Source organism: Nasonia vitripennis, assembly GCF_009193385.2.
Source record: "Nasonia vitripennis strain AsymCx chromosome 2 unlocalized genomic scaffold, Nvit_psr_1.1 chr2_random0010, whole genome shotgun sequence".
NCBI classification, from domain to species: Eukaryota; Metazoa; Arthropoda; class Insecta; order Hymenoptera; family Pteromalidae; genus Nasonia; species Nasonia vitripennis.
This window is the reverse complement of record NW_022279617.1, coordinates 3,390,052-3,412,746: the sequence shown is the minus strand read 5'-3', so window position 1 is coordinate 3,412,746 and position 22,695 is coordinate 3,390,052. Positions and strand designations below refer to the sequence as shown.

General features: G+C 40.5%; 1 protein-coding gene across 4 annotated transcripts in view; it reads right to left on the bottom strand.

Moving 5' to 3' along the window:
- The window catches only part of LOC100116797 (ras-related protein Rap-2c), a 123,057-nt gene that overhangs the window by 70,564 nt on the left and 29,798 nt on the right, over positions 1 to 22,695 (bottom strand). The window lies entirely within an intron of this gene.

The following is a 22,695-nucleotide window of genomic DNA, read 5'->3' as shown; positions in this document are numbered from 1 at the left end:
CGAGATTTTTCAAATCTAGCAGGTTTCCAAAGTAGAATCTAGATGAAAACCCCGATAAATCTGACATGATTTCTGAATTTTTTCTCCACCATTATTTGTTCATATAACCTTACTTTTCACACCAAAGATCCTACTGCTCTTCATTGACATTGTTTGAAAATATTCATAAATTGATGTATATATATATATATATATATACCCTATAAGTGATACGCTAAGAATGCAGTTATAGTGGAAAAATCAGTCCCTACAAGAATGCTCAGTCGCCCTATAGTTATTTTGAAAAATACTCCAACTTCTATAAGTTCAAAGCTTAGTTACCCAAAAGTTAGCAGCGTTTATAAATATGAAAAGTTGCAATCGAAGCGTTTCTCGCAATATTGTACTCTTCCGATCCGAACGAGGGCAAATAGAAAAATAGGGGATTTTCAGCTCGCGTCCGCCCTTTTTCACTATTCGACTGCTCTCTCTTGCGCGCGCGCGTTCTTAATACATAGCACTGTGCTACCCCCACGCTTCTCTTCTTCTTTGCCAATGAAGAAAGCCGAGAAGAAAGTAATGAAGCTACACATCTGGTCGGCTTTTTCTTTTCTTTCTTTTTTACCTACTTCTCTCTTATGTTCTCGTGCAATGTTCACGGACCCAAGAAGAACGCCAAGGCGGGGGAGTAACTCTGACTTTTTTATCGATCACTCGTCGTCGGGAGGAAGAAAAAAAGAAATGGTATTTTTTTTGCCGACGGTCCATCTGAGCGTCGGAGAATCTGCAGGAGCGCGCATACAGAGCGATGAACGGGAATTTAATTGCCGGTCGGAAATGAAATCACCCGTGCGAGGCAACATCTGCAGTGGGCAAATTGAATTTCATAGTAGTGAGGATGAAACTAGTTTTATATTATGCTTTAAACTGACGGGATATATCATCGAGAAGAAGTTCACAGTTGGTAAACGTGCGAATTTCTGTGGCGAAACAAGAAGCTTTCTTTGAGCTTTCCCTTCGTTTTTGAAGTGATAACTTCCTATGGAAAGGTGAAGCTACAATGTTTGTAACTTCTGGAATGCGTTAGATCGAATGCGTTACAGTGATATCTATAGGTATACTGGTATAGGGCTCTTAGCTCTCGACCCGGCAGGCCCCCTTCTCCGTGCGCAAAGCTAAATATAGATTTACTCTTTTAGGACCTTATACACTCTCTCCGGGCGCAGGGATAAGTATACATATAGCTATACTGTTTTCAGACCTCCTCCCTCTCCGAGCAATACCTATAGATTTACTTTCTTATGCATTCTACACTGAAAAAAAAAACAGCCATTTTAACTGAACTTGCACCAGTAATCCGTCATTGTACAAAGACTCGCCAAGATTACCGTAGAGTTCAGCAGTTTTAAAGAATCAGTTCGGTCGTTTTTGCTGGTGTCCCACGTAAGCGACCAATTTTATGAGTCGTGACTCGCCAAAACTACCAGTGGCACATCGTTGTTCTTACTAAACAGTCGTTACGGTGGCAGAACGGTTAAAACTACCGGACTTTACAGCAGAAACGACTGTGTTTTTTTCAGTGTATACCGCATTACTTTGCTTACGCTTTCCTTCACTGTCATACGAATTGTTAAATGCATAATTGTGAAAATAATTGAGTCAGCTCTATCGGTACTTCGAGGAGGGTAGCTTATCGATCGGCACAGTTGATTCGGACACACGCCAATTTCGGTTATCGATACAGAAGAATTGCCATACGAGATCGTGTTTGTACGGAATAAATTTTATATGATCACAACCAATATTAACGTAGTAGATGGGCTTGCGAACGGTGCATTTGGAAAATTAGTTTACATTGAAACTAACGATCAAAATGAAATTACACGTGTATGGTTGCACTTTCAAGATTCACCAAAAACTGGACAAAAAATAAGACTAAAGCTGCTGCTCACATAACTAAATACAATATCCATCCTCAAGCGGTGCCAATGGACCAAAGAACTGCAACTGTTTACTTAAATAATAATAAAACCATTATTGCAAAAAGAAATCATTTCCCGTTAGTATCAGCATGCTACTTTGAAAAAAATACTTCTTTATTTGTATAATTCTTTCCAAAAATTATATTCATTTGAATAATAAATAAGTTCATTTTTAAATATTTTCTACTTAAATCAAGTTAAGTTATCACTTCTGTCGGGCGACCAGAGACGCACACATTTTTATAAATTGAAAATTGTACATTTTTCACGATCCTGTGATTCGACGATCAGTGCGAGAAAATTACGACAAAGTACGAAAGCTTATATTTCTTCTCTCAACAATGATAAGCTCGTCATGCAGTCTTGAGCACACATCAAATGTCTGATAAGGTCTATCATCCGCGCAGAGGATCATATAAATGGAAAATCAAAGACAAACTTAGTTTGTAGAGAAAGACTGTTTCTATTTGAGCTACAGAATACACACGAAATGGCGAAGCGAAGCAAACAAACAATATAGAGAGTAGGCAGTCAACGAACAATTGTAAAAGTGCCTTTACAAAATTGCAAAAGCTAAAAGTATTAAATGAGAGGAAGCGAGTCGCATCTGTAGTTTAACTTGGGAAGATAAGAAGCAGATTGTATTATAGCAAAGCGAGGAAGAAGATTGAAATAACTATAGGTACGACGCTAAGGATGAAACGAAAATGAAAAAAAATCTGCGGGAAGTAAAAAAGATGAGATGAATTACGGGACGTGAAGGATTGAAAGAAAAGGCAAGAGAAAAGTAGACATTGATACGAAAAAAAGACAAAGATATATGCGACGGGATAAAAGATAGGGGAAGGAGATTTATGAAGAAAACACAAGAACAGCCGAGTTAAAAGAATGAAAGATTGCTGCATACGAAAGTGCATTCGATCGTTCGAGAAAAACAAAGTCTTCGTTCTTTTGATCATGCGGATATGAAAAATCATTTTTTGCTCGCGAGAAATTCAACCCAAGACAAGTACGATCTTTTCCGGTCCCTCGAGCGCTCGTAGAGAAAATCCTTTCCCGCCTATCCGAAGCTATCCTGTCCGCGAAAAAACAAAGGACTCGCATAAACTAACGCAAGAAGAGCCCAGAGCGAACGATCCAACTGGCCGATAGCTCCCCATCGCACTATACAGCTATGGATTCAGGTCGGGGGACGAAAAAAGGATAAAAAAGCACGTAGATGCGAGTCGCACGATAAGCGATAGCGGATCTTACGTTTCATTAGCTTCCTGCAAACCGTAGCGGAAAGAGTGAGTGAGTGAGAGAGAGAGAGAGAGAGAGAGAGAGAGAGAGAGAGAGAGAGAGAGAGAGAGAGAGAGAGAGAGAGAAAGAGAGAGAGATAGTCGCATGGTTAGCGTGTTAGAGATGCGTGTCGAGAGGAGAAGGGGCGTGCACGTAGCCCCTGGACCAAAAACTGGAGTAACGTCCCTGTATGCTCGTCCCTGAACCCCCGACTTCTCTCTCTCTCTCTCTCTCTCTCTCTCTCTCTCTCTCTCCGTGATAGTAATGCTGCGTTTGACCTACTTGGATTCCAGCACCAGTGGCACACGCTCCCCCTCGCGGCGCGGCTCCTTTATATATGTATACACTTACTTACATCCTGCTCTTCCTATGAGCAGCGCGATAATAGTAAATTTCTTAGCCCCAGATATGCTGGACCCCGACGACACTGTGAGCGCTGTAGTAGTGTGCGACGACGTGTGGGCTTTCATTAGTTACGATTATGATTGCCCGGCTAAACGACTTATTTCCAAAGCTTATTTTCCGCGCTGGACTGTTTTCGAGTGCAACGAGCATACGTGCCTTCCGTTAGAGATTGAGAGTCAATATATGCGGGCGGCGCCTTTGCTGCGACATTTATTAATATTAATACAGTAGAATTTTTCGCCTGGAGGGAGCTCGCTCTCGCGCGAGTTAATATGATAATCATTTTATGGGATTCGCTTTATCGCCGCATTATATCGCCACGGCCGCTGGGATATTGATTGCGTACTTGCGTGTGAAATATACGTCGAACTGTGTGCAGCGCTTTAAATCTGATTTTATCAGACGTCTCGGAACTTAATGGATTCTGCGCTGGTTTATACCACACGCAAGCATTATCATTGCCGTTTTTGATTAAGCACAAACAGCCGTTTGTATTTTGGTTTATCATGCGCACACATGACGCGCAGAGTCGCGAGAAAATTCTCGTGACCCGCATAAGTCATGCGTCGGCAAAAACAGCATATACAATACTAAAGGAAAGAGAAGCCGGAGATATTGCAAAAGGAGGGAATAGAAAACCACGTTCAAAGCTGCTCCTGAGAGACGTACATACGCAGGTCATATATGCGTATACGTAAATAGGCGTTATACCCTCGGTCCGTCCCCGACGAGTTTACACTATACCGGAATCGCCCATAATTTCTGCAAGACCAGCTGATTTTATTTTTACGCGTCACGGACTTTATCAAATCCGCGCGACTCCATCTCACTCGGCCCGAGTAGCGTATACAACAGTAGAGGACGAACAATCCGCAGCTCATAAATCATGACACCTGGAAATCAAGGCAAGCCGTTGAAAATCAAAAGTGTATACAGAAGCGATAAATCTTCTCGCGTAGCGCGACCCTCCAATGTGGTAGGAGTGGAGAAAAAAGAGGCAAATCCGACCTAGTCATCATCGGGGATGGATGTATCGCGTAGCGTGAATCCACAAAGTCTATTAATAACACTCGAATATCACTTATTTACCAGACACGCGCAATCTAGAGCGAATCTCCGTGGCTGAGTAGAGAGAGAGAGAGAGAGAGAGAGAGAGAGAGAGAGAGAGAGAGAGAGAGGGAGAGAGAGAGAGAGAGAGAGAGCTACTGTATACTCGGCAGCCCACATAATTAGCTCATAAATCAGTCGTCGCCGCTGCCGGCGCCTCTCAGCTCTCGCTCATCCCTTGCGCTGTGTTTTATAAGCGACGTGTGTGTGTGTGTGCGCGCGCTGGCTCGGATCCTTAGCTCGCTTAGCTCGCGACAATGCAGCCATTGTGTAGGAGCACAGCGAGTCTGATATCGCAGCATATTTGGAGCGAGAGCTTATCCGCGCGAGCGACCTACAGCGTATTGTTAATTGAGAGGATGTACGAGGGATCGTTTATGCTTCATGCATACATGGATTACGATCGCTGGCAAAGTAGATCGGTTGCTTTTAAAGATTGAAGATCGAAAATCTCGTTACGACAGGCAGTGCAAAATATATTGTCTCTATATATATTCGCATTGTTTAATAGGTACACAGTGCGCGTGCACCCACGCGTAAAAGCACACGCGAATCAAACGAGTCTACGAGTGCAGGTGGGCGTGACAAACATCGTCGTCTGCTGGCAAGCTTTTACGCGCCGGAGTAGTCGCGCGTAATTAAACGAGTGTAAAAATTCATATCAGTGATGCGAGGCGCAACTTCTCAATGTCAACTATTTATACGCGTAAAAAGCGATTTTCATATTTCTCACGGAAGACGAGAGAGGAAAGCGCGTCTATTTTATACACGCAGTGTACGGCCGGCCGGCTGCGCACACGGTTTAATATTGAAAATTTACTGCGAGAAAATAATACATTTATTACGACGCTTTTATGGACACGCGCGCGCGAGCGCCAGAGTGTTAATAAAGAACGGCGGCGTAGAACCTCGTATTTTTAGGATTACACGAGGATTCGTCTTATATGTCGTTATTCTGTTGTTATAAAAAGAGGGAAACAATTTACACGCTTTTTCATACACAACATCAAACACCGACGGCACATCGATCGGCCCATAGGAAAAGATGCAAAGCCTGTATATAATTACAGTATACGCAAGATCCAGTTTTTGAAGAAAAAAGAAAAAAAGATTCAATAGCCCGTGCCATCGTGAGGAGCGAAGCCCACGAATTATACCCCTTGCATCTTTCGCTACTGATTAATCCGTCAGTCCGTGTATTAGAGAGTAGCGCGGGAAAAATGGAGCGCGGCGTACATCGAACCCACTCCCGCGCTAGTCGATAAAAAGCCTCTCGTGCAATCCGTCTCGCCCCCTCCCTGTAATATGCAAGACGAAAACGGAGCGGAAACGGCATCACGCGAGAGGCTAAGTGGAGCGACGACCCGACGACTGGCGCCTCTCTGGGAGTCGATCGCGGCGAATTATATATGTATATATACGCGTACACCGCGTTGTCTCGTGTACATGTTATAGGTGCTTTCTTTGCCATTTTGCGCGACACGATAATCGCAGCGCACTTCTATGCTCCAGTTTTCAGCAGAGGGATAAAAGAGCCGTGTGTTTGCGGTGTCTTATAATTCAAACAATTCCAACAAGCCTAGCACGCGGCCTTTTATTAGCTCTTTCCGGCGGCGATCCATCAAGGCATCGGTAATCGCGTCTGCATATCGGGTTTGAACAAACGGAACGTCGGTTGGAAGGTGGCTACACGAGGGGGTCGATGCGAATCAATCACGCGCGGAAAATGTTCGATGTTTGCTGTACCTTTCGGGAGCCGGAGACGTAAGTCTATATCACACAGTGCTTCGCCGGAGAAGCCGATGCAGCTTACCTGGAATCAGAAAGAAGGAAATTTTGTAAAAATAGCGGCGATGTTATTGAAAAGCACGCGCGGCGAGTATCGACCAGCGGGCTCGCTATATATATATATATATATATATATATATATATATATATATATATATATATATATATTCTCGGACAGCTCTGCGAATCTCTCTTCTATTATAAGTATACATCATCTTAATTTCGCGAGACTATGTATCTGGAACAACGGTATCTCCTGCAGTGAGACTATAATAACAGTCCATCGCTGCATCAGCCAGACCCACTCCCCCTTTTATTGTCCCGCGCATCACCCCGCGGCTTTTGTACGCATTTCTTCGTGAGAGTAGGCAAAACTGCCGCTACTGCTGCGACACGGTACTTTGTTTCCCACGCAGAGGGGCTTGCGTCAGGCTTACCTCGAATGTAGCGCACATATAGGCGGGGACCTGTAGTGGTCCACGAGCTCCGAAATAGAAGTCCTTGAGACTCGGTATAAACAGCGAGTGTTGGATGACTGGAGCCAGTAAACAATGCGGCTTTGTCGCCTATCTCTCTTTCTCTGTCTCTTGGTGTTGAAGGACGATGTTAGCTTGGACGATCGATTTTTTTCGCTTTACAGCACGATTAGTATTAACAGTTTGCGCGTCTTAACATACTCGCGCATATCCGGCCGACTGCTGATTTTCCGCTCGCAGATAATGAGTTGAGGGTGTATGACGACGGGATGTATACGTTATAATATATTCTCACAAGCGCATAAACTGTTTTTATTCGATAATGAGAAATTTCTCGTCGCGAGCGAACTTTGCTCGGCGCTTTAAAGCTAATTAAAGAATAACTGCGCGCAGCCTCGGAGAAAACTCGGGGCTAACTAGTTGTAGCGATCATGAAATTTAGAAAAATTGGTGTATATATATATATATATATATATATATATATGTTACGAACAGAGAGGAGATACAGGAGAGGATATACATAGCTGAAAATACGCTCGTACACTTGTTTATCAAGATATATTTATATCTACGAGGAGATGTGACCGCAGGCGCGTAATAGAAATCCGCCGCGAGTATCAATACTCTCTCTCTCTCTCTCTCTCTCTCTCTCTCTCTCTCTCTCTCTCTCTCTCTCTCTCTCTATCTCTCTCTTGCAAGCGCGAGGATAATCAGGCGTACATCCCATCTATATCTATATAATGCACGCGCAGTAATCTCGGAGCTCCGGTTCTATATGTATACTGCACTTGTAAAATAAGCAGCTCGCGGCGCCGTCAACTCTGTAACTCCTTTATCGCTGATCATCGCAGGATTGGACGTGCGCTCTTGTAATAAAACCTTGCGTGATCGAGATTTCTTTAACGAACTTGTCTTTTATGTACCGCTGTTCGAAAATAAGCAGGTACCTCTATCTCTTATTTTGCGCTGAAGCAAGTCGAGCGCAAGGCTAGAAAAGACTCTTTCAAAGAAGCCTATTACGCGCGTTGCGCATAAGCTTCTTCGATTTTCGCGGAAAAGTAAGCAGTGCGAAGCTTTCGCTGTCAGGCAGAGGAGAATCACGAGATGACTCAGTTCTGGATAAAAACGGGTTCATAACTCGTCGGCTGTGACTCGCGGAAAAAATACGCTTCATTATGCGGGCATACTGTACTTCTGAGACCGGACTGTAGTGGAGCGATCGTCCCGGGCGTAAGCTCTGCGGATTAATTGCAGGTTTTCTATGTCACGGAAATAAAAAGGACTGAGAGAGAAAGTGAAGGATAAGGAATGGCGCACAGCACACCCACGCGCGAAATAAACGAGCCCGATCGTGCGACGCCTCATTTGACGCTTTTTGTATCGGGAAACAGCTTTCAGCGACGACGCGGTCTCGCTGATAATTAAAGAACCGAGTTGTCTGATGCACTTGCCCGGGAGTAGGTCTGAAATGTGAAATGTGAAATGTGAAATGTGAAATGTGAAATGTGTTGCGGAGGAAAGGGTAGTTTTCGTGAAAATTATTCAAAACCTGACTGGCCGAAAGCCTGGAAAATTAAGCCATTAATTATTCACTCGAATTAGCACGCGAGAAGTGATCTTGCGTGCGGCCGTGGCACTGCGTTTTATTCATTCCGCTCTCTCTCCTCCTCGCGGTGCCGCACTTCTTCGCAGCCATTAGTTTTCGTTAATTCTTAATTGGGTCGAGGGCCGGGCGTCACGCGTATTCCAACGCGCGCTTCTGATGATTTGTTTATCCTCCATTGCAGTGAGTGAATTTTCGGTCAATTGTAGGTTCAATTTTACATCCGTAGATTGCTCACGTCGTGCGGTTATAAAACTAATGTACGCAGTGATTTCATATTGGCCGCAAGAAATTTAAGAGTGAGGATATCACAGTAATAATAAGATAATAATCTATATACATCGAGTTTGTTCATTTGTACTACTAGAAAGTGAAATAAAATTTATAGGGACACAACGTGGCTCGGCTGATCTTCTTGTCAACTTTGGTGATCTGCAAGTGATATCGAGGTGCGGGCAGATGAGGCAGTATCTGGCCAAGCAGGCTCGTCAGACCAGAACGGTAACACTTGCGCGAAGGTCTCCGTGACTCATATAGTGATTATTATAATACAACTTTTCAATGCAAGAACAAATTGTACATAATCAACTTCTTGGGAAGCATTAATTTTTTTGCAACATTGTGGCATTTTTTTAATAGACTAGCCTTGCTATTATGTACGCATAAAAACAAGTCCATCAGCTTGAGTCACTATGCGAGATAGCGTTAAAAACAAAACAGTTTTGGATTGGTCTTCCTTCACTCCCCGATTCTTGTAATCCTTCGCAATGAGTTTTCGAAGTCACGCGTGTCAAGCATTGCGACAAGGCAGTGCTAATAGCAAATGCTCGGTACTTACGCAAAAAAGCATGATGCGCATTCACTTTTTTGAGAGTTAAAAAGTGCTTGAAATTTCATAAGATTTTCGCAAGAGACTTTTATATAAAATTTCATGTTTTTCATGCTTTTCAAGTCGACTCTTGATCAGCGCAATTTAACTTTATCAATTTTTGAAATTCACGAGCGCAAGCTTCTTCGAGTTTGCTGCGGCTCTTGAGACAAAGTGGCGCGCGCTACATCTACTTGTCTGTCCGGCAGTTGATTACACGCCTATAATTGTAAAAGCAGATAAAGTTATTATAAAAAATTATATACTTCTGACACAACTTTCTATACTAGTTGCGTTTTACTGCACTAGTCAGCAAGAGGAACAATTAAATCTCTTATAACTAGACAAACTTTCAATTATGTCGGTGTGTTACAAGAAGGGAAAAAAACGTCAAGGGCCCTCTTTCCTACTCTCGTGAATGTGTAAGAAATTCCGGAGCGTAAGAGTGTATGCAGTGCCTGCTGCGGAATCCTCGGACACTCTAGTGAGCTGACCTTTTTTCCTCTGCGTAAGTATGTGTACCGGTTTGAAGCGGAACGTTCTTAAGTACATTAAGTAATTAAGCAGATTAGATAGCGTAATGCGCACTATACAATGTATATTATTTTTAAACGTTTGTGTTTATTTCAACTCGTTTGAATTTTATTCCTGGATAAAAAATGTTACAACCTAATTTCGCAGTCCATTCAAGATCGAAACCTCCGGCATATTCCGCGCATCAATCTCAAACCCCAAAAAAAGAAACTGCTCCGCTGTCCGAGCAGAGTTCCGCCTTTAAATATTAGCCTCGATTTATCGCCCCTACTTTTTCACGATTCGTCTGCACACATGCGCAAGCTCGGAGTAAGAGTCGAGTGTCTGCGGCGGCGACGTTCGATCTTCCATCGCCGGGACGAGAGACTAATAGATATTCACCGGCCAGCCAATCTCATTTACATTTCCGGCTGCACCAGGAGCTACCACTGCACCGTTCGACCTCCAATCTCGTGGCCACCGCGTCGTGATGCGAATCTCGACTCCACCTGCACGTGTGCCAGAGCTTTTATTAGTCTCCCTATACCTATCCGTATCGGTTGTTACTTTTTTCTCAGAGCTCTCTCTCTCTCTCTCTCTCTCTCTCTTTCTCTCTCTGAGACAGAGACTCTACATGCCTCTAAGAGTCTTTCCACACCCAAAGCGACGAGAGGGATCCTCTCTAGGGTGCAGATCAAGGAGAACTTTGTTTCGATCGATAATAGACAGATTGTTCGATTGCGACGGGCTTTGTGGATTCGAATTATGCATTGCGTTTTATTACGCACTTGTTTTGTTCTTCGATTTCAATCGTTATTACCGCGATTAATCTTCGCCGAGTGACCTTCGCATCTGGGAGGAACAATCGCCAGCCTCCCTTGATTATACGATATGCGAGGGCTATGTACACGCCTGGCGAGACAACGACAAATGTCGGAATTTCCGTGAAGAATGTGTACATCGTAGCAATTCTGCGCCTTCTCTTCCTCGGTATAATCTATGTCTTCCTCTGATGATATCCAGTCAGTCATCTGCGCAAGGACGCCGTTATCGCGTTTCTAGTCTGATTTACGCGCATTAATTATAAATGGAGCCGTGACCCGTATAATAAAACCAGATCTCGCGCGCGTCAAAAGGTAATTTCCTTTACATTTCACGAGCATCCATCTGCGCAGAAGAAAATAAATTCAGTCGCACGAGCAAAACTCGATTGACGACGCAGCTGAGAACAAGCGCATAATAAACGCAATCAAGCTCCCCGATACGTGGCAGTCGCGGATGAAATCCCCATCAACAATCATGAACTTGAATATTTCCCGAACACTCATCTCTTCATCGAATTTCACGCGCGGCGTCTACACTCTACCCTTATATCTCTCTTTTGATCAATCCCCGAGGACGACGACAGTGCGCAGCAATTTCCATCTCACAAGATGAAAAAGTGAAGTCGAGGAGGCGTGTGGGCGAGATTTTATAAATTCTCTCGACTTGTCTGCTGCATTGTCAGCGGCAGGAGGAGCAATTGCTCGACCATACTGTGTTGCGTCTATGCTAATGCGACGACGACATTCCACGCGATAGTCGAGCCAGATATTCCATCTTTGATTTTAATGTGAATTTAATTGCTCGAGTTTGATAAGATGCTGTATTGACTGGATTAGAAGGCACGTTACTTTTTATCATTGAAATTAACTCATCCAAAAGTTTTATAACGTTGTTTCATATAACACCCTCGGTGTTATTTCAACCAACGTAACGCATGCACTCGATGCCAATTTTTTAATCGTGGGCGACTTTATAGCCGTTATTGAAATCGATTTTCACATAAACGCGTCGATACCTTTGATTTTGCATATTTAATAAAAAACGATACGCGATAAATATTATTCCACCAATAAAAAGCAATTTATTATTTACTTTTAATGGATCGAAATCATTTCAGCATCTGCATGTACTGGAAAACAATCAAAACCGCGAATCCATTGATCCGTCTCTATCGAGCATTACTTATTCCCTGTAGCGTCGGCCTCGTTTGAGCGCGAAAATTGAACTCGATACAGATTCACATGCATGTACACACACACACACACACACACATATATATATATATATATATATATATATATATATATATATATATATATATATACGTACTGCCGCAAACTGCGCGTGTCTACGCAGTAGGCTGTATACACGTGCGCGGATGGATCCGTCGTCGTCGCGGTATACAGGCGCGAACATTTGCGGTGTCGGCAATTAAGTTACGGCATTATCGTTATCGCGCTTTGAGAGCCGCTCATTTTCCGGCGCTGATGGTTATCGGATTCATTCACGGACCACTACTGTATGTGTTGCTACATGACAATGGCCTTCGTCAGTCGACATGAGCTGTGTACGTATATTTCTACTTGTATATACGAAACAATCTCTTGGATAAATACTTCAACATTTCTTTATGGGCACTGTAATGAAATAGTGTAGCTTAGTGTGAGTTCTCGTACGCCGATGCCTGTGTAAGGCTCACCGTAATTTCTGGTTCATTATGCAACTTGATGGACTTTATGTATACATGAGCTTGAAAATTGAATTTGAGGCAATTCAGAGCCTTGCTAATCAAGATTCAATGCATTGCTATCCGTATATTCTACCTAAAAATAGAAGTTGTGCGCTACAGTTTTGGCAATGTAGATAAGTTGAAGTGGTATCTAACTGTTTGCTGAATGGTGCAAATGTATGCGAGCAAATTTACCAATCTATTATCTGATAGTACGTGCTCCTGACGTAACCGAGGGCTACTAGGGATAAGAGCAAGTGCGGCGTATTTATTTTTATTAATATTTATTTTGCCTAGAATTAGTTTTAGCGAACGTTTCTCCGTCACTTGATTCTCACATGCGCGAATCGACAAGGCGATTCGTGGCTTCAGGCCAGTACGGTTAGGAGTGGTTTATAATCATTCCTAGACTGCCACGACCTCAGTAGGGAGTTTCACTCCACGGATTTTGAAGGTCACTTTCAGTGCGGAAAGGCTAAAGGGCTGATCTGTGACTGCCAGGCCAGAGAGTTGAGTGGTGGGAGGCGTTCGCGCGGGTATATCACTGCGCTTACAGTTATAGATATAGAGAAGCGCGCGCACTGCTTCGAGTCCCTTCGGTAGTCCTCGGGAAAGCGCTTTTGTTTTAGCGGGCCCGAGTCTTCGGCGGAGTTTAATAAATAGAGCGTCAGTTCTCGACGACAACTTGTGAAAAGAGGTCACACCAGGACCTGTTCGTTAGGATATTATAATAAAGTCATAAAATCTGATTAACAATGATTCTACAGTTTATTTTGAACCTTAATGTAGTCTTATCCATACAGTACGAATTGCGGTTGCGTAGATAATTTAATCACGTAAAAAGCTTCTGTATAAGATTAGAAGCTTTTCGAAGCATTTACTGAGTTAAATAATTTTTCCTCTCAGCCGTGCGAGGCTCCTCAGTACGACTGCCTAGGACGAGGTCGCGCACTAGGAGTGTTGGCTTGTGAGCCCCCATTGTTTCGACGGAGTGCGATTAGTGTCTGAGCGTCCAAGAGCCGAGGGCTCTGCCGGTCGACCGCTCTGCTCAACGATTTTTGGACCTATAATTTCGGAGCGAGTACCTTGGAGAGTGCTCTTCGCTGCTATTCGTGTTGGTGGCGTCTTGACACTGGAGAGTCAGGAGGTCAGCACCAGGTCATGATGCTCGCGCCTCAGTACGCCTGTTATTTCCATCTTTTCACAGTATTTAATAGATGTGCAACATCGTGTCCGAAGTAACATATTGGCAAAACAGTATTTTCTCAAATCAGAATCTTGCAAGCAAGTAAAATTAATATTTGAGAGGCAAATGATCCATCTATTACTATTTATTTAGGAATTCGTGCACCACATTTAATCCAGTGACACAAAATTTCTTAGATGATAGATACGTCGTAAACAGATAAAATTGCTTGAAGTAATAGGATTATCTGTTCAGCAAAGCCAATAACCATTAAATAAATAAATAGAGTTTTGCCTGCGGCATTGGAATAGAAGGAATTTTTTTTTCACCGAACTTCCTGTGGCATCAAATGATAATGGTAAAGTTTGGTTTTGTCGAGAATTCCAGAATCTTGTTTATTGATCAAACCAATACCACAGGTATAAAAAGGTGACAAGGATAACTTGCAAATACTGCAATGTTGCACAAATTGCCTGTTTGAGATTGATGATCCTTTATATTCCAGAAATTCAAGTTCTATATCTAAACCTTGCTCACGGCTTTTACTTATTGTTGTACTTGAATTGATATAAGGTGGTTTATAATCTATACTCATTTTTGCCAGTTCATATCTTATATACTTTTCACCAATTTTAGTTAACAGTACTTTTCGAATTTCAGCTCGCCTTTTACTCTTAATTTTTTTTACTGTTAGTCTCTGAAAGTTGCATCAGTTACAATTTTGAATTGTCTTGTTCACTTACTTAACTTTCTCCATTTATATAAGCTCTGGATTCCATGCAAAAAACATTAAGCTTAAACATACTGTCATTCATTGAATTCTTTGGTTCTCCAAACTCTTAATTATTTCATTTGTTGGCACTGTGACGGATAACAAAAAAAACTAATCAGCTTACAAAGTGATGTTTTATACAAGCCTTCAATCAAAGAAATACATATTTTGCCTTTTACTGTGCTTCAAATATCTATTGATGCCCTTGATATTGTTTCATTTTTATCAGAAATACATAACATATTTTTGGCGTTATTGCAAGTTTATGCGAAAATTTTGTAGCACTATATGGATATGCCAGTAGAAAAATATTTTCGTATGCTAGGGGGATAAATATGATCAAAGAATTTATACCGCATTTAGCAGTCGTTCAGAGGAGTGGTATCAACTCTAGCAGGCGTAAATAAATTAACAACTGTTGATGGGTATCTCAAATTAACTTACGTAAGCCATAACCTGAAACTGCTCAGATACAAAGATTGAAGTCAACGTCGAAAAAAAGCAAAGAAGTTGATGAACTCTAAAGAAATAAATACAGAAAACAACGAATTTCAAGAGGAAGACGACATACGCAAATAAAAAAAATCGTTGACTCTACCCACTTTAGTAGGATCTACTTAATGTAATACTGCACCGAAGTGATTTACCGTTTAGAATTTTCTGAAATTTCGTCTATCCGTACATATTGCTTAAAAAAGACTCAGTTAAAATGCTGTAAGGTTTCGTAACATTAAAAAAATATTATAATCATTCTGATTTTCATAAATCCGCATATTTCTCTTAGCTCTTAATTATGTAAGACTGACTGTTTGGATCCTAGAATTAAATATTCGTAAAATTCTGGGACCCGCAACAACACTATGAGTCGTACAAATTCTGCTATGTTAACATGAAATAAGGGTGCTGCAACAGTATACAAAACTGTTATAGATTTTTTTGAATACGTAGTTAGATACTTAAAAATATTGGTATCAAAAAAATTGTTATATGGAAATCGTAATACAAGATGCGCAGATATTGTTAACTAAAAAAGACGGATGAAAAGCGTTCTCAAATCACTTCAATCTTTTTTGTTTTTTTAACTGATTTCAACAAACCAGGGTTACTTTATTTCTTAGGAAATTCGGGGGAGAGGGGGGGGAGAGATCTTCGATAGAATCTAAGTAATAGCATTGATAGGCTGTGAAAAACAAAATTGTTTAAAAATAATTTTTCAACAAGCGTCATTTGCACTCAACACCCACGTAAAAAACCTATGTATAGATTATATATAAGTTATGTAAAGAGCTCGATATATAATTTATATATAGAATTGGAGTTATATAAACTATATATAATTTATATATAATCAAATAAAATAAATAATTTGATATGATTTATATATAAATTATATAAAGTTTATATAACTCCAATTCTATGTATGTATATATATATATATATATATATATATATATATATATATATATATAACATATATAATCTATACATAAGTTTTTTACGTGTTAGCTCGTGCTCAAGGATGGCACTATGTGAGTGTGTTATGCCAAGTTGTAGATAATTAAAAAATATACACTTATGTGATAAATATCAGTAAACTGGTTGTGCAATCTTAGAAAATTTATGACACCGTACAAACTCTACACAAAAATAACCCTACACGCTACACAAAATAATTCTACACAGGAAATAACTGCACGGAAAAATTTTGCACAGATATTTACTGCACGGAAATTCCCTACACACATTTTCGGTAATTTTACTACACCGCAAAAAGTCTACACAATCATATAACCTATTGTTATACATTGTTGACAACAATAGGTTATACGATTGTGTAGTTTTGCGGTGTAGTAAAATTACCGAAAATGTGTGTAGGGAATTTCCGTGCAGTTATTTCCTGTGTAGAATTATTTTGTGTAGCGTGTAGGGTTATTTTTGTGTAGAGTTTGTACGGTGTCAAAGTTATCGGTGCGTGGTATGACTGTTATTATGAATTTCAAATTATATACTAAAATTAACTTTTAAAAAAGTAAAAAGTTAGGCGAGTTTGATATATTCCGCAACAAAATAACAGATAGAAAAGAACTGAAATCGTTCAAACAAAGTCAAGTTTATTATATTTAATCATAATGAAGCGAGGAACAACTCTCAAGATAATTACTACGTAATTTGCCATGCCCGTTTCATTGTACTTATGGTGTGTGTATGACGTTCTGATATATGAAAAGAAAATTTTAGTTATTCACCAATAAACAAAATGAAATGGGCATGGCAAGTTGCGTAGTAATTATCTTGAGAGTTCTTCATTACGATTCAATACCATAAACTTGACTTTGTTTGATTGATCTCAGTTCTTTTCTATCTATAATTTCGTTGCGGAATATATCAAACTTACCTAACCTTTTACTTTTTTAAAAGTTCATTTTTTTCAGAGATTTTAATCCTTTTTCGTACATTTTTTTAAGTATTTCATATTTGACGCCGTAAAAATAAAGTATAAGCATCTCTTGCACCTTTTGACCACAGATTTTTTGTAACATTTTTATCACTAACATGAAATCACTGATTGTTATGATATACACCACCCTCGAATTATTTCTACACCTATACACCAAAAACCACGAGGCGAACCACCTAGACCTCGTTATCAGCCACCTTGTACACCTGGAGACCTTCCTAGAATGATTTTTATATCAAGACACCGAAAACAACCTGAACCTTGTCATCAGCTACCCTGGCAAGCTAGTTACCGTTACTGCTCCGGAACGCAGAGTATGCACCGGCAACCTTTTCATTCTAAATATTGTAATGTATTATTAAATGAGGAATGTGAGAATATTATATGTAAAAAAGCAATTCCCTGTCGTTTTTTATGCGCAGCTAACTTCACCGTCCTTCCACACCGGAGAAAAAGATAATAATTTGTGCAAATCATATACAATATTGTTTATATTATATAAACAACAGCGTTTTTTTGACAACTTCTATTAAAAATCATTTATTAGCACACGAATGTAATAATATATAAAAATCAGTTAGAAACAATTATGGAAAGTATCGTTTTTCTTGAAAGTAAAATCTCGGATACCAATATAGCAGTAAATAGTGTCGCGGGCGCCAAAGCTTCGTCTGCTTTTCAAACGCGCCTTCGTGGCGCTGCTGCTCCACTTAATAACTTGTAACGGTGTCGTGCAGGGTCGATGAAAAAATTATTTAGAAATTAATAATAGCGTAAAAATATAAAAGTTTTGCGAAGCTGAAACGTCCACCAGCACACACGTCGGAAAGTAACTGGCATCTAAAAAAAATTTTACTTTATCAGTACCGAAACAATCAGCAAGCAGCAACAACAGCTGTCTACAGGAGAGGCAGTGGCACTGGTTCAGTCATCGAACTGATGACTCTAAACATAAAAAACACGTCTCTGACATGTCTTCCATATATTTGATGAAACAATGGATTATATGATAGTTTCTCAACCAAATAAAAAAAAGTTATTGAAGAAGAAAATATTAATTTTTAAAGGTTTAAATTTTTAGTTTAATTTCATTTGCACAGTTTTGAACCCAAGAAGATGTTTAGCTATTTATGTCACAAGAAAGTACAAAGTGCAAAGATAAGAGGTTACTAAACTTTGTTTGTAAGTAGAATTTGCTTGATGCAATCTCATACACTCGAAAGTTTTATACAATGTTTATAATTCTTGGCATTTTGATTAATGATACTTTTTCAGGTATGATTTTGTGCAACAAATAAATGTAATTCATGAAATGAAATGAATTACATTTCTATCAGACTCCATAAAGATATAAATACAGCGCAAATCAAAACTGTTTCAGCTTTTTAAAAGCTGAAATTCTCATTTAACTTAAGTCCAAGCGAAACTCAGACTTCGATTAAATTTCCGTCTCTTCTTCTCGCCGGTTCCGCTTTCGTTTGCAGAAAAAAAGGGAAAGGCGCGAAAAGACACCGTTTAAAATATAATAGCTCTCTCTCTCTCTCTCTCTCGCGCTCTCTCTCTCTCTCTCTCTCTCTCTCTCTCTCTCTCTTTCTTTCCGTATTAACACTTTAGGACAGTCCTGCGGCGTTATATCCGGCTACCAGGATTTCCATTTTCATTTTAACTCCGGGATTTCGAGGATTTTCCTCGTAAGAGCCATTTGCGCAATTTAGCGTTCGCTAAATTGTTTTCTTACTCCGCGTTTGCGCTCTTTTTCCGCTTCGGAGGAAAATGCTTTTGCCGAGAGATGCTGGCTCGCGATATCGAATGAGTTACCGAGATTCCGCATTATGCATGCCTACCCGTGCGCACCCATAGGCCCTTTATTTTATACAATAATTTTTGAATATCGCTGGTGCGGTGATGATACGATTTGTAGCATTTGTATAGAAAACACTCGCGGCTAAACTTATACGCAATTTCGCTGCGGATTAATCCTATTTATTCTTAATGCGGGATATTGAAATTCTATGTTTTAATGAGTTATCATACGTTTGTTTGAATTTCAACTGTTCATCGTCAATGTACAGCACAGGACAAACAAGGCGTCGTTTTTAATTAAAACGAAGTAATTCAGTGAAACTGCGCATTGCGTGAAACATTTAAAATTAACAAAACCGAGCACCGACATTTCATGCAAATGTTTTAACTTTATACGTATTATATTGTCGTCGCGGTGACGCGCTGTTTTCATAAAATAAGCCAGTTTAATTGAAGCTAACAAAACTATAATGTGTGCCATGGCTAATCTCTGTTGAGCGCAGCGGCGACGACGCTGGAAATGATTAATTTCTATTTTTAAACTCCAGACTGATACACAGCCGAAATAACAATTCAATCAACGCTTTTCACGCGTCGTTCGCTTTTCTGTAAATTTTTGCCAAAATAGAGTATTATAACGTCGAAAACACTAACTTAGTGTTTCGTTCCTTTTCTATTTTGTTCGCATTTGTCCGCCGTTTCCACAGAGGTGTCGGTATTTTAACGGAAATTATACGTTAATTAATCCACTCCGCCCGCATAGCTTTGCCACGATAATTATCGCGCGAACACTGTATATACCCTAGAAAAAGACTAGCCGCTCGTTTTCAATTAATTTGAAGTAAATCCTCTGATACCCTTGTTACGACGCTTATCGTCGATAACGCAATTTCCTCTTTCTACTTTGACATTATTATGTAAGGCTCCTTTGAAGTTCCGTCTTTTTTTTCGCACTCGTCTTTCGCCGCGTAGTTAGCTCGAATCGGCTTGCAATGGATTTGTGCTGTGCTTCGAAGTAGCGCTATACGCTCGAGATTTTCCGAGGTTTGTATTACACGGTTATTATAAGTCGTGCGCGCCTATAGTCATGCAATTAATTTCTAATTAAAATTTGGGTTTTACTCTGAATTATAGGTCCTTCATAAGGGATAATTTGCTTAGCCCAGAGTTTGGAAAATTTTATTATAAAATCAAAGTTATAAGATGTAGTTTTAACATAATTAAAAAAGTATGTCATGAGTTGGTACATAAATCAACAGTAACAGAAATTACAACAAGGTATCGGAACGAAATCTAACAAATCGAAGTGTTCTACGTTTAGGATAATGAAAGGTGCGGTAAATTCGATTAGAAAAAGGTTTAACGTTAACCTGTAATCGTCGTTGTTAAGAAAATTTACACTTATTACACGCGAGCAGTCCGAGATCAAATTGATTATCAACGCTTGCATCAATTACTAGCTAATTCGCTGACAATGAAACAATTAGAACGCGAGCTTCTCTTTGCATACTTCAGTCGCTTCAAATTTAAAGTATAAAATCTACTATTTTTAGCTGTATATTAAATAGCAAAAGCTTATTTACTTATAATAATAAAAAGTACATACATATTTACTATTTTTTTTTTTTACGTGGCATTTGGAACTCGAAAGTTCATTGCCTCATCTACGCAAGCCTTGCACGCTGCCCTATCTTGTGTCAACCCCACCCAATATGCACCTCTCCGATCGACACCCACCCATCCTATTTCTACTAGATCCTCTTTTACGTTGTCCTCCCATCTACGTCTAGGTCTACCTAGAGGTCGCGTTACCATCGGCCTGCCCTTCATGACACGCGCTGCCGTACGGTCGTCTCCCATTCTCGCTACGTGCCCTGCCCATCCCAATCTGCGCGATTTTATTATTCTGTTAATATTTGGTGACGCGTACAGATTGTGTAACTCATCATTGTGTAGTCTCCTCCATTCCCCGGTTTCCTCAGCTTTCTTCGGCCCGTATATTTTTCGCAAGACTTTATTTTCAAATACCCTAAAACGGTTGTCCGCCTGCTTAGTGAGAGCCCACGTTTCGCACCCGTACAGAACCACCGGCAGTATTATTGTCCTGTATATTCTTATTTTAACGTTTTTAGACAACAGCCTCGACTTAAGTAAATTACTCACGGCGTAGAAGCAAGCATTACCCGAATGGAGTCTCTTATTTATTTCGACATTAATCTCGTTTCTATCATTTATGGTCGTACCCAGATACCTGAATTCGCTAACCTTTTCAAAAGTAAAATTCCCAACTCTGAGATCTTCCTCCCCTCTGTAGATGCCTAGCTTATCCACAATCATGTACTTTGTTTTTGATTCACTCACTTCTAACCCTGTATACTCCACCGCTTTTATGAGGATTTCCACGTTTCTTGCTACCGTTTCCCTACAATCCCCCAGTATATCCAAATCATCTGCGTAGCCTAGTATCTGCGTTGTTCCATTAAGCGTTGCGCCCAGCTGGCTAACCTGCATTTTTCTAACGGCATACTCTAACGTTAAGTTGAACAGCATCGTAGAAAGCCCATACCCTTGTTTTAAACCATCGCGTATCATGAAGGGTTCTGATACATTACCGCCTACTCGGACCTTTCCCGTGCTTCCGTTCAGACATATTTGAATTAATCTCACGAGTTTTTTCGGTACACCGAGAAGTACTAGAATTTGATACATTTTGCTTCGCTTAATAGAGTCGTACGCTTTTTTAAAATCTATAAATAGTTGGTGTATGGTTTCGCAAAATTCCCACTTTTTCTCTAACAACTGTCTTATGGTAAACATTTGATCGCTCGTCAATCTGTTGCGCCGAAATCCGCACTGATAATCTCCTACTATATCTTCCACGAATGGAGTGAGTCTAGCTTGTATTACGTTTGACAGCACTTTGTAGCACGTTGCTAAAAGTGAAATACCCCTATAGTTATTGTATCTCTGTAAGCCCTTACGTCAAGAACATTAGTATGACGTCTTTTTTCAATGAGGAAATGATCAATTTGGTTCTGTGTGGCCCCGTCCGGCGATGTCCACATTGCCTTGTGTATGTTCTTGTGCTTAAAACACGTAGTTTTGATTATAAGATCTTTTGCCGCCGCGAAATTTATGACCCTAATACCGTTATCATTGCTGGCTTCGTGCAGGCTTTCCTTCCCTATAGTAGGCCTAAACATTTCCTCCCTACCTATTTTAGCATTGAAATCGCCTAATACTATTCTTGTGTCGTAAGACGCGAACTGGTCGATTACCTGCTCTAAAGTTTCGTAATAGAGATCCTTAGCTTCTTCTTCTTTGTCCTCCGTAGGACAGTGTATATTAATAAATATATATCTATACCATTCACCTTCGATAATGATGTACGAGAGCCTATCATTGACGGATTTGAAACTTTTAACCGAATGTATGATGCTTTTGCTTACGAGAAATCCGGTGCCTAGAGATCCCCCACTCCCGGCCCCATACAGGTACGTGAAGTTACCCGATGCTAGTACTCCGCCATCTGGCCACCGCGATTCCTGTATTGCTACCAAATCTAGATTGTACCTATCAGCTTCCTTTACGAGTTCTTTAAACGCAGCTGCTCTGTATAGACTGCGAACATTCCAAGTTCCGACCCCTTAAGTCCCTTTTGGTTCGGATTTGATTTTTTTGAGCCATGATGTTATGTTAGACCCGCGCGCTTCGGATCCTGTTCCGATCGCAGGTGAGTCCACCGTTCTAGAGGTGATAACCCCCATACCTCTCTAGAACTAAGTATGAGAGCTTTCCGACTTTGACGAGGACAGTGTCAATTCGTCGTCAGACACACTACGGTTTCATTCTCGCATCCTAACGCCCCCCTGCAAGGCAGCGCGCCTTCGCTGGTAACGTTACCGCGTAAGATCAGGTGA